The sequence below is a fragment of the Xenopus laevis genome, chromosome 1S (genome assembly GCF_017654675.1).
Source record: "Xenopus laevis strain J_2021 chromosome 1S, Xenopus_laevis_v10.1, whole genome shotgun sequence".
NCBI classification, from domain to species: Eukaryota; Metazoa; Chordata; class Amphibia; order Anura; family Pipidae; genus Xenopus; species Xenopus laevis.
In genome coordinates, this window is record NC_054372.1 from 142552342 (window position 1) to 142564278 (window position 11937).

Sequence of the window (11937 nt, forward strand, 5' to 3'; positions counted from 1 at the left end):
ATTAGGACATCAGAGCAAGACCTAACGCGTTTCGTGCCTGCTGGGGCACTTGCTCATAGGTGTAAGTGCCCCAGCAGGCACAAACGCGTTAGGTCTTGCTCTGATGTCCTAATAAATTTTTCATTTTTTAATTGATTGATTCATTATTTTGGGGGACACTCACATTTTTCTCTTTTGAAATGTTGACTTTTAAATCACTGCAGGGTGCAAATTTGTTTGGAAAATTACAACCACTGACCTCAGGCCAGTGTTTAGACCACTACATCTTTTTTTAAGCTGCTACTTTTTTTTTTTTAATTTAAAAAGTTTGGTTTTCAGCTAAATTACCTTGGGAGAAAGAAGCACAGGTTAGCAAATTATACAACTAACAGGAGAAAAGGAAGCACAAGGAGTAACATGGCCTGTTGATTTGACTGGGACTAGTTCCAGGAGCAGTCTCACCTCACACTTAGGCAGCAGTAATGCCTTTTATTTGTTCTGCATTTATCTTGGAAAAGGATCAAACCCTCTCTTCATTGTTATGACTTATTACGGAGTGGAGTCTTTTCAGGAATTGCTCACAACACAAATAACAATTTCCCCTGCAAGAATCCAGGCTAATATGGAGCAATGAAAGTTTGAATACAGTGGAACCCCCATTTTATGTTTTCAAGGGACCATAAAAAATGGTGTAAAATGAGGGAAAACTTTAAATCAGTGTATGTAAAATTAAGGTTTTACTGTTAGATGTCTGGTCACAGACGGTCCACAAGTCTTACTTACTTACACGTCAAGTACTGGATTCAAATGTGTGTAATATACATATATAGTTTTTACTTGACTGAGCATGGTAAAGCATTTTAACTTTTGAAGTGCAAATGATCTCAGGTATGCGCTATCATTAAAGGACCAGTAACATTAAATTAAAAAAATAAAGTGTTAGCATATAAAAAAAAAAAAAAAAATACACTAAGACAAATTAAACTTTTAAATAGCAAAGCCTTTATTAAGAAATAACTTACCGAAACTCTGCTTCCGCTCCTCTTCAGAAAAGGCGACAGGGTGACAATCCATCATGCGGTGCTCAATTTCTCCTCCCTGGCTATCTCCTATAAGGAAGGCAGGGAGGAGAAATCGAGCGCCGTACAATGGATCGCCCAATCACCTTTTCTGAAGGAGTGCAATTGGAGTTTCGGTAAGTTATTTCTTAATAAAGACTTTGCGATTTTAAAATTTCATTTTTTCAATGTATAAGAACAAATTTAAATTAAAAAAAACAAAACAAAACAATTTTGCTTTTACTGGTCATTTAAGCATACCAGACCACTGAACATACTCTACTTCCAATGGATGTGCCCCCTGCCCACATTAATCACTTTATCATGGATGAATTACATTTTTAATTGTAACTCACAGTTTGTATACTACAAGTAGGGGACCTGTTATCAGGGTCGTACTGGGCCGGCGGGACCCCGGGGAAAAAACCTGGTTGGCCAACGGCTTTAGTGGGCCCCACCAGCCCAGATCCGCAACCTGGATTTCTTCTCAGGACCCCGACTCTGAACCCTGAGGGCTACTCCCTTCCGACAACCTCACAGCCGCTCGTGTGCGCAATAGCACACATAGTTTTTTCCCGCATCCAAACAGCACGCGCATGCGCAGGTACACACACGGAGAGGAGGGGGAGGGTTAGTGGACTGGGAGGCCCTGAGGCGGTAGCCCTCAGGGTCCGCAGGGGGGGGCCACAGGCCACCCAGTCCGACACTGCCTGTTATTCATAATTCTCGGGAGCTGAGGTTTTCCGAATAACAGATCTTTCTTTAATTTGGATTTTCATACCTCAAGTCTACAAGAAACGTTAAATAAACTCAATATGATAGTTTTCCTTCCAATAAGGATTAATTATTGTTTGGATCAAGTACAAGGTACTGTTTTATTATTACAGAGAAAAAGGAAATCATTTTTAAAAATTTGGATTATTTGATTTTAACAGAGCCAATGGGAGATGGCCTTTCCTGGATAACGGAACCCATACCTGTAATACAATAGGCAGTGAATCTCCAAACAAAAAGGTGTGCCAACAATTGCTCAACTACCTGGTAGTGAATCCCAGCTTTAAGTTTATATCAGCAGTCAAACTTATAATCACTCACGTACGTTTCTTAGCCACGCTTTGTTGCCCACACCAAAGGGCATCCAGAAATATTCTTCTAAGGAGAAGGAAAGAAAATCATTTGGGGGTGCCAAAAGTATGGCAAGTGGGATCGCACACATAAAACACTTTAAATGTGGTAGTCCAGCACAGTGCCAAAACGCCGTGATAGAGTGCGTGATAGAGTGCTATGTGTTCTTATTGAATAGAAATAGCTGGCTTCCATGAGCCCTCCCTGATGCATGGGATATTTGTGATCTGCACATCAGGGTGGCACATGAAGCCCTTCATAATTTTCAGAGCTCACCTCCCCCAAACAATCATTTCCCAACCAAAACAATGCAAGAGGCAAGGAGGGATCATGAGGTTGTGTAGAGCTCCATCATTACTGCTTTGGAACATTTCATTTACAGACCTGTTTGTCCTGCAATACTCCCGGTTTCAGGCCATGCCATTGGGCCAATAGCACATTTCTTCATACCAGATTTATGTATAGGGGATTAAAAGGCACTATGAAATTTTGTCTAATGGAAATACTAAAAAATCAATATAAAAAGCATGAATACTAATTTGCACTGAAAGGCAGCCCAATAGCAATGATGCCCCTGCATCTTTCCCAAGACTTTAATATTATAAGCTTAACAACCCATCCAACAACGAAAGCTTGCAACACCAGGGCATGCAGCCGTTCAAGCAAGGTAGCCGGAGGGAGCAACATAACCCTGTACTAACACAGAGCCCTTTTTTTCTACACAGATCATAAATGGGATGAGCTAGGGGGCACATAAAGCACACAGCATGAGCCATTTAGATGGTACTAGTTAGCTAAAAGCCTCAGAATGCAGTAATGGTGTAAAGCAATGCTGTCACTTTTTTCATGCAGCGGTCAAGTTATTTAACATGCCATATGTTCTGGATAATATCAAAGTAATATCATAAATATATTTATAGAGCACTTAAGCAGAATGGAGACCACACAAGCTAATAGGAAGACTACATATGACCCATGTGCCTCCAGAGTGACAAGAAGGTTAGAAACAACACCGTTTATGTATCTTCAGGCAGGTTAAAACCTTTTGATAATGTTATTTCTGTTTGGTATACATGTTTTTGCTATAAAAACAGCAAATCCTCATTTGAAGAATAATTGAAAGTGTATAAATGCGAGCATAGAATGAGCAATAAATTTAAAAATATATATAATTTTCCTGATAAACTGTTAAAATATTCACAACCACAAATTATGATATAAATACATATACACACACACACACACACTTGAGAAGAAAAAGGAGATCAAAAGTCAATTTTTCATTATGAATATTTAACAATCAATAAGAGAAAAAAAAATATGGCCAATTTTTACAGCACAACTGGCATAGTAAGGATCTACCTCTGAATAAGAAAAGGCCAGTTTGTGCTGACCCATTGGGGTCAAACTGATTTAAATAATTAAACCTGAAACGGTCACCCATCCCCTGTGAATAATAGCCCTAAAGCCATCAGGATCAGTTTGCTAGAGAAAAGCTGGCAACTTGCAAGGGCTGTAATTTATCTCAATTTTCTCTTGTCCTTTGTACTGTGAGGCATAAGGAAATGTGCCATCTGATGAGGTCTAACCCAAAACACACTGGCTAACAGAACAATACTGAGTGACTGGGGAGGGGGGGGGGAGATAAAACTCAGTCTACGGTGCATTAGCAACTAGCACAATTTGTACATGGTATCTTCATATATGTGCATACAGATACACATTTTAAATATGTTTACTAACTGCAAGGTTACCTGTAATTATCTGGCCATTCTCATTATTGTTGGATGCTAATTCAATCGCTTTGTTTGGCAAAATGGCTGCTGCATAAAAGGACTTGTTTATACCCATAAAAAAAAATAAAGCAATAAAAAAAAATGAATAATATTCTGTGTAGGCAAAAAAAATAAAAAAAAATAAAATACATGTTTTATGTGTATACAGAATGTTTGGCCACAGAGCTCACATATTAGTTTTAGAGACAGAGCTTAAAAATAAATAAATAAAATTACCTGAAAATGAAAATAGCTAAAAATGCCGTTATGTATTTTATATACTAAACCACTTACACTAAAAAAATAACACAGATTAAGTGGGCCATGTCTGACATGATGAAAAACAAAAGGATCAAGGCCTTCACAGTTTCTCAAAGATAGCTGAATTAGGTCAACTATATAAGTGTCTGTGGCACTGCACATGCTCAGTATGAACTCAACAGCTGTTCAGGGGTCAACAGCAATGAAGTGTAAAATAGGGTTAACAAGTCATAGAAAATAATTCTATAAAGCCATTTATTAAATGAATGTAAATCAGACTTTTAGGTCACGATACATAGTACATTGTGAGGTGATCCCTAAGCTCTGGTAACAGTCAACAGCCTAGAGTCCAAAGGGTATGCAGCAGAAAAGGCAAGGTGCTAGGTAGAGAATTTTGGAAGCATAGATCCTCACTCCTTAAGGGCGATTGCTCAAAAATACCAAAACAAGACTAAAAGTGAAAAATACAGCACTAGGGAAAAATACCAACATCGTAATTAAACCCTTAGTTCAGACACGCATCTGCCCTGTAGCAGAGCTAGGGGGCACAGAGTATAACAACTACCTGCATGTTACATTCCAGGTGCATGGCTTAGCCAGCCATGCTCCTATTTATCACTTTAAGACAGAATTTGCACTGCAGGTGGTTTTAACACGAGACCCTAAGATTGCCTATATACAAAGGATTGCAATTTACACCGCTTTTTACTCACTAATCTCTCCTTAATACAAGGGACTGTTTTACACCACTTCAGAGCTGGTATAATTCTTTAGTGTACATTTTTGGAGTAAACCAAAACACACACCATTATAAACATTACTTCTGCCTACTGCTTGCATAAATGGTGATAGATGATATAAAATCAGGTAAGAAAAAACGCACAACTTTAGAATTAGCACTTTTTATTTTTACTTTTTAGTCTCTTTTTTTTTAATGTAAAACATCTTACACACCACTATATCCCCCCCCAACGTATACCGTAAAATGCCCAGATTTTTGTTAATTATGCATTCTGACAATTTATGAAAAAAAAACCAGCAAAGAAAAGAAGGAGAGGTTAGAACTCAATATAGACCTGTGTCTCCCCGTTTGTACTGTTTATATCAATGTAGTTTATACCTAGTTATTATATGTTAAAGTAAGAACGTGAGATTCACCTAAAGGGTCTAAACTATTTAGATAAAAAATGTGGAAAACCTACCCTATAGGATGTTATTCTGAAGTCAAGAAACTTGTGATTTAAGATTTTTTCTTGTGTTTCCTTTTTTATTTTTTATTTGTTTTTATGTCTTGGAAAATAAAAAACTGAAAATAAAGAATGTATAAAAAACAAACAAACAAAAAAAAAAAAAAACTGCAAAGAGGACTAGATCAGATTGCACACATCCTAGCCCAACTCAAACCAAACTGCTGTTTTATACTGCATCAGAATCAACCAATCACTTACGATTTTGTGTGAAAATGTATTAAGTTTATTGCTAATCCTAGTTCTTTAAAGGGGTTGTTCACTTTTGAGATAACTTTTAGTATGATGTAGAGCAGTGATCCCCAACCAGTAGCCCTTGAGCAACATGTTGCTCTCCAACTGTTGCTCTCAGTGGCCTCAAAGCAGGAGCTTATTTTTGAATTCCAGGCAAGTTTAAATTGCATAAACACTAAGTATAGTGCCAAATAGAGTCTCCTGTAGGCTGCCAGCCCACATAGGGGCTACAAAATGGCCAATCACAGCCCTTATTTGGCACCGCAAGGGACTTTGTTCAAGCTTGTGTTGCTCCCCAACTCTTTTTACATTTGAATGTGGCTCACAGGTAAAAAAGGTTGGGGACCCCTGATGTAGAGAGTGATATTCTGAGACAATTTGCAATTGGTTTTCATTTTTTATTTATTTTATTTGTTTTTTGAGTTATTTAGCTTTTTATTCAGCAGCTCTTCCATTTGCATTTCACACAATCTGGTTGCTAGGGTCCAAATTACCCTGGCAACCATGCAATGTTTTAAATAAGAGCCTGGAATATGAATAGCAGAGGGACTGAATAGCAAGATGCATAATAAAAAGTAGCAACAATACAATTATAGCCTTGCAGAGCATTTATTTCTTAGAAGGGGTCAGCAACGCCCATTTGAAAGCTGCAAATAATCAGAAGAAAACGGCAAATAACTAAAAATAAATAAACAATGAAAACCAATTGAAAAGTTGCTTAGAATTGGCCACTTTAACATACTAAAAGTTACCTTAAAGGCGAACCACCCCTTTAAGACAACTGTAGCATCAGAAGTTAATCAAATTGCATCTGTAAACGTGACACAGAAAAGCAGCAATCGGGGGAAGGTAGAGGCAGTTCTCTCCTGGGCGAGGATCAGGACCAAGAGCCCTATGCACATTAAGACAGAACCCCTAAACTGATTAACTTACCCTCCTAATTCTACATACCTGCTGGTGCTGCCCTTTATTTCCAGGGCACACTACATCACTCTAGAGTCAAGGTGCCAGAGATCAGCGACAAGCAACTGAGGCAGCAGCCCCCTCTCCGGGCTTAAAAATCAGCATCGGAGTGGGTCAAAGAGGGGCCACATCACAAGTGCATTGAGCGCAATTTGATTATTTATTTAAAAAATCGGATATCTTAAACTGGGACAAATTTTACCGAGCCGAAAACTTGAATCGAATTCGACCAAACTTGATTCGAGTTTTTTCTCCGAAAAAAAGCTTGAATGTCAGAAAGGCTGCAAACATCTCGAAATTGCTCACTGGACCTCTCCCATTAACTTACAGCAATTTGCCAGGTTGTAGGTGGCAAATAGTCTAATTTAAATTCTTCGAGTACAATCAATCTCGAAAATCGAATTAGAATTTGTATAAAAAAAACTTGAATCTAGTTTGGATAATTCCCTAGTGGAAAAAAAAATTCGAAATTTGGCTTGCAAGGAAACTTCAGGCAATTTGGACAACGAAGTGTTGAGAAAGATTTATTGCTTGGCGACTAATCTCCCTGCGTGCCAAAAGCCTAATGTTTACATGATTATCTAGTAGACATAAGGTATGAATATTCAAATAACATGAAGACCCATTATTAGGAAAGACCCAGGTGCCGAGTATTGTGAATAACAGGTCCCATACCTGTATATGGTTTGCTTTCTTACAGGTACACAAAAATAATAATGAAAAGAAAAGTGTAACCTGTGTCAGTGTGGCTCCATAACACCTTTCATATAGTGAATACAGGTATGGGATCTGTTATCCAGAATGCTCGGGACCTGGGGGTTTTCGGATAAGGTCTCTTTCCGTAATTTGGATCTTCATATCTTAAATGTACTAGAAAATCATTTAAACATAAAATTAACAGAAAGCTTGGTTTTGCTTCCAATAAGGATTAATTATATCTTAGTTTGGATCACATACAAGGTACCGTTTTACTGTTACAGAGAGAAACGAAATAATTTTAAAAAATCTGGATAATTTGGATAAAATGGAGCCTATGGGAGACGCCCTTTCTGTAATTCGGTAGTAAAATTACCACTAAACTAGTACTTAGATTGAGATGAAGACCCCCCCATACATAATCTGGGTATATTGTATAATTTTCGCAAAAAGCATGAAGACTGAGGATGTATCTTTGCCTCTGGAAATAGCAAGCAATAACACAAGGTGCAAAGCAATCTACTTCAGCTAGCTCCAATCAGAAGTAATTTAGGTCTCCTGCACATAAAAAAGCATAACATTACTATGCAACAAAATACCAGTTCAACCAGTGTCTTATGCCAAGGACTTCAATGACATCCGCCTCTCAAGGGCTATTTTAAGACAATTGTCTGTTTTTAAGAACTTAACCCATTGCAACTAGCTAGATTTTTTATTTTTTTTTACTGCCAATCTCATCCACATCACATTTTATGTGATAAAGGCCAAACAATATGAATATCTAACACTACTGGAGGTTAGACCAATACACTAAAACAATGAGGAAGTTCTGGGCATCCATACAAGTCTACATCTTGTATGCCACTTGGCATGACTTTGTCCATAGCTGTTCAGGAATGTATTGCACCTAAAAGAAAAAACGTATGAACAGGCCACCAAGTAATTCAATATAAACTGCACTAGAATTGAAAGGATTACCACCCAAAGCCCCTTCTCAGAACTCTGTCTGGTGATTGGCAGATGCAGAATTGCGAGGCCCATCCCACATCTGACTAATCAGCCTATCTATGGCGCAACTACTTGGATGTCCAACATATATAGCTTATGACTTATGTTTAAATCTTTCAGGATGGCAACTTTTAAGCAAGGGACCCACTGGCCCAAAATGAAGACTTACTACAGTATTACATCTGGAAAATAACCTAACCTGGTTAGGGTGAGATGGGCAATAAGGAGCCAAAAGGCCTTTCATATGCAAAACATGCAGCAGAAGGTATTTAATTGCCTTGTGCCATGTACATAGCAATGCCTTGATACCAAAAATGTGAGTTTGTCTCTCACAAGACATTAAGGGCAGAGACATGCAAATCACTCCTTTATGTCCCTTTAGCCAACTATTCATCCAGAACCACTGGTTTTATAGCCCAGATACAGATTAATAGTGAAGAGCCATATTTCCAAGCTTGCAGGTAGCCTGTTTTGATCTCGTTAGATCTCATCAGTGTAAGATATTGGAACATGGCTTCAGAGTGGGTAGGACTTGTGGAGTAGCAAAGCAAACAACCTAGCCTGGTTAGGATCAGATGGGCTAAAAGGAACCATCTGGCTCATTTACCAGATCTAGACCAATATGCACCTTGGTAGTAATATACAGCAGCAAATCACATTTATGCTTTTAATGTCCTACAGGTGGACACAGCTAATCAATGAATGGTTGTTACCGATAATGATTGGTTGTTACTCAGTGTTGGTAAATGAGCCCAATTGGTCTCCAACAGTGAGTGCCCCACATTAGCATCTGCTGACTGTAAATTCTGTGATCAGAGGCATTGTTCCCTTAAGCAACACTCCTACGGCCAGTGCCGGCCATTAGAAATACTATACTTGGACACATACCTGTAACTTTGCAGTACAGCCAAGCTCAGGAAAGTTTTCCTCAAAGCTGAAACATGGAAGCACACCCCTTCTACCTACCACAAGGGACCAAGCCTTACAAAAAACTACGTTTCACAGAAACCTTTGTCTCCATAGAAGTGATTATTGATAAAAAAAAAAAAATAGAACCCATATTCATCAGCACCACCGTTGGGCTGTAAAAGTCTAGTGTAAACTGTTCCATAGACAGTAATGAAACATATTCACATGTATGAGTAAAAGCTTAATGCCCAAGGAGGCTCCTAAGGATCACCCACACGAACACTCTTAGGGTATGAGAGGGAATGATATGGGAAAAAAAACAAAAAACAATCTGTCAAACTGGAATTGTCTAACATTACTGGCTATAGGGATGACACTGCAGTACAACCCATGGTTATATATAGGGCAAGATAAGGAAAGAAAAAAAAAATAGAGCATCATACTTCCTCTCCCTTACAGGGCAATAAACATTGATCTAAATTGCAAGAAGAAAAAAATATGTTGCAAATCCACAAAATAACAGCAACAGATAGAAGTGAAAATATGTGGCACTTAATTATTTTTCAAAGTATCCAAGAAGGTTCAGCACAAACACAACCCTTGCACCCTCCCATACCCAACTCCTAAAACAGAATATGCCTGTAGCAGATATTGTTATTTACCTTAATACCATAGCATAGCAGAGCAGGTTCCCATCCCTAGAACACACACATGCGTGCGAAGCATGAAGATCACATACGGAGCGAGCCAACGTTCCAGAAAATTAACCCTTTTCAAGGCTTTAAAGAGCTCAAAGTTAGTACCGGAGCACAGGCAAACATGGACTACGCTTCTTATGTTATTGCGAACACATTTTAAGTTGAAAGCTGGGCTATAGTCTTTCTAATGATAAAGGGCAAAGCTCTCGTGGATTTATAAAGCAACTAAGGTTATAATAGTTTATGTGTAGGCCCAATACAAATGCAGTAAGAAGTTACAATTTTACAAAGTCAGTGAAAAAAAAGTTATCCTGTTTATGTAAATACTCAACGGGACGGCGACCTTCTCACTCCAGTGCGTGCCACTTCATCATAGTTAATGTGCATATTTCTTTTTAGGTTCCCCCCCCCCCTTAATAATAACGACTGGGTTGTACACAGCAGCTGTACAACGATGTGATACACATAAGAGCAATAGAAAAGGATGGGTTGCAAAAAAAACGCCAGTTTGAATGTGGCTCTTGCTAGACTTTCTGTACAGTTTATGCAGAAATACAAATAGCATAGATCTCTCTCTCTCTATAGATCTCAATTTGTCAAGCAACAAAGGGGTTAATATTGGGAAGGGCAATTGCCACTATGGTTGGGGGTAAATATATTCCTTTAAGATTAAAGGCATCCCCTCCCCCTGAGCCACCCACTTAGTGCCAGTGGTGAGATGAGGGGGGAGAGAAGGGGGCCAGCTGGCAGCAGCAAAGTGATTAGGATAAGATCAGCTCCACACCCACCCTACACACCTACTGTCCACACAATGTACCAACCCCCCCTCCTCCTCCCAATAGAAATACTTCATCAATAACACTACCCCCACCATACACATGTGCCCACTCACACTGCCCCTGTGCCACACACAAAAAGACAACGGATTGAACGTTAGCTCTGCCCACACACACACACACACACGGATATTTCCCTACACCCGGGGCCACGCACAAAGCAAGCGCTGCCATTGTCACTATGTGTGTAGGGCACAGGCACAGCAGTTTCACCCGCACGGGCACAAGCGGAGCCCCTATAGCCGCAACCATTTCACGTGCACGCAGCACACACCCCCCAGCCATGACACCAGCCACGGAACTTGAGCCCTACGTGACACCGCACGCTACGTGTCTCTGCTGCAGGGCAACCTACCACCCACTATCACCCCACGGCTCCCCTTTTCAGCTCACAGTAGTACCCCTAATAACCAACAACTAAACAAAAGTGCCCGCCACCCAGCTGCGCACGACCAAAGGCCAAAACCCCCATTTCAATGGCCCCACTGCCCCCCACTTACCTTACTGCATGTGAGGGGCTCTGTCAGCGCTACCGGAGCTCCTCATCTCACAACCGCCCGGCCGCCATCTTCCAGCGTGACGTGGGGGACTCACCCCTGACCTGCAATATGAATAGGAGCCAGGGAGTGAGGGGGAGAGGGAGGGTGGAGTGTACGAGAGGGAGGGACACGGAAGGCACAGGGGAGCGGAGCATACGGGAGGGAAGAGGTAGTGAGATTCTTGGCATGGAGAGGAGAACAGCACACGAGATAGGAGGGCACGGGAGTAAGAAGGGGGAGAGGGCGGGCACGTGAGAGGAGGGCACACAGTGGGCGGGGACAAGGAGAGGAGTAAGAAGAGGGCACGGGTGGGGGAGGAAAGACCTAGGGCAAGAGGGTAAAATAATAGGTGTAATAAGAACAGGGAAGACAACACAGAAGGGATTGGTGGGGGTGCAAAGGTACGGGATAACAGAGTCACTCCTATTAAATATGTATATACACACACACACACACACACACACTCTTGACGCATCTAGAAAGTGTGTGTGTGTGTATATGATGCCTATATACAGAAATATAAATGTATTCATATAGAGGGAGTAATAAACATTATATGTGGGTTTTTGAAAAACAAATAGCTTGTACATTTAACATTGTTTGCTAATT

At 40.0% G+C, this 11937-nt stretch overlaps 1 protein-coding gene across 3 annotated transcripts in view; it reads right to left on the bottom strand.

Moving 5' to 3' along the window:
• hic2.S (hypermethylated in cancer 2 S homeolog) overlaps window positions 1-11560 on the bottom strand; it is a 33146-nt gene extending 21586 nt beyond the window's left edge. Inside the window, exons 1-2 of one of the 3 annotated variants that reach the window (XM_041580300.1) lie at window positions 11290-11560; window positions 2137-2189 (exon numbers count right to left, since the gene is read on the bottom strand). The gene's annotated coding sequence lies outside the window, so the exon portion shown is untranslated. Of the gene's footprint in view, window positions 1-2075; window positions 2100-2136; window positions 2190-11289 lie in introns of those variants that run through there. The other 2 variants (XM_018244112.2, XM_041580301.1) reach the window with 2 other exon arrangements.
• Window positions 11561-11937: the final 377 nt, after the last annotated feature.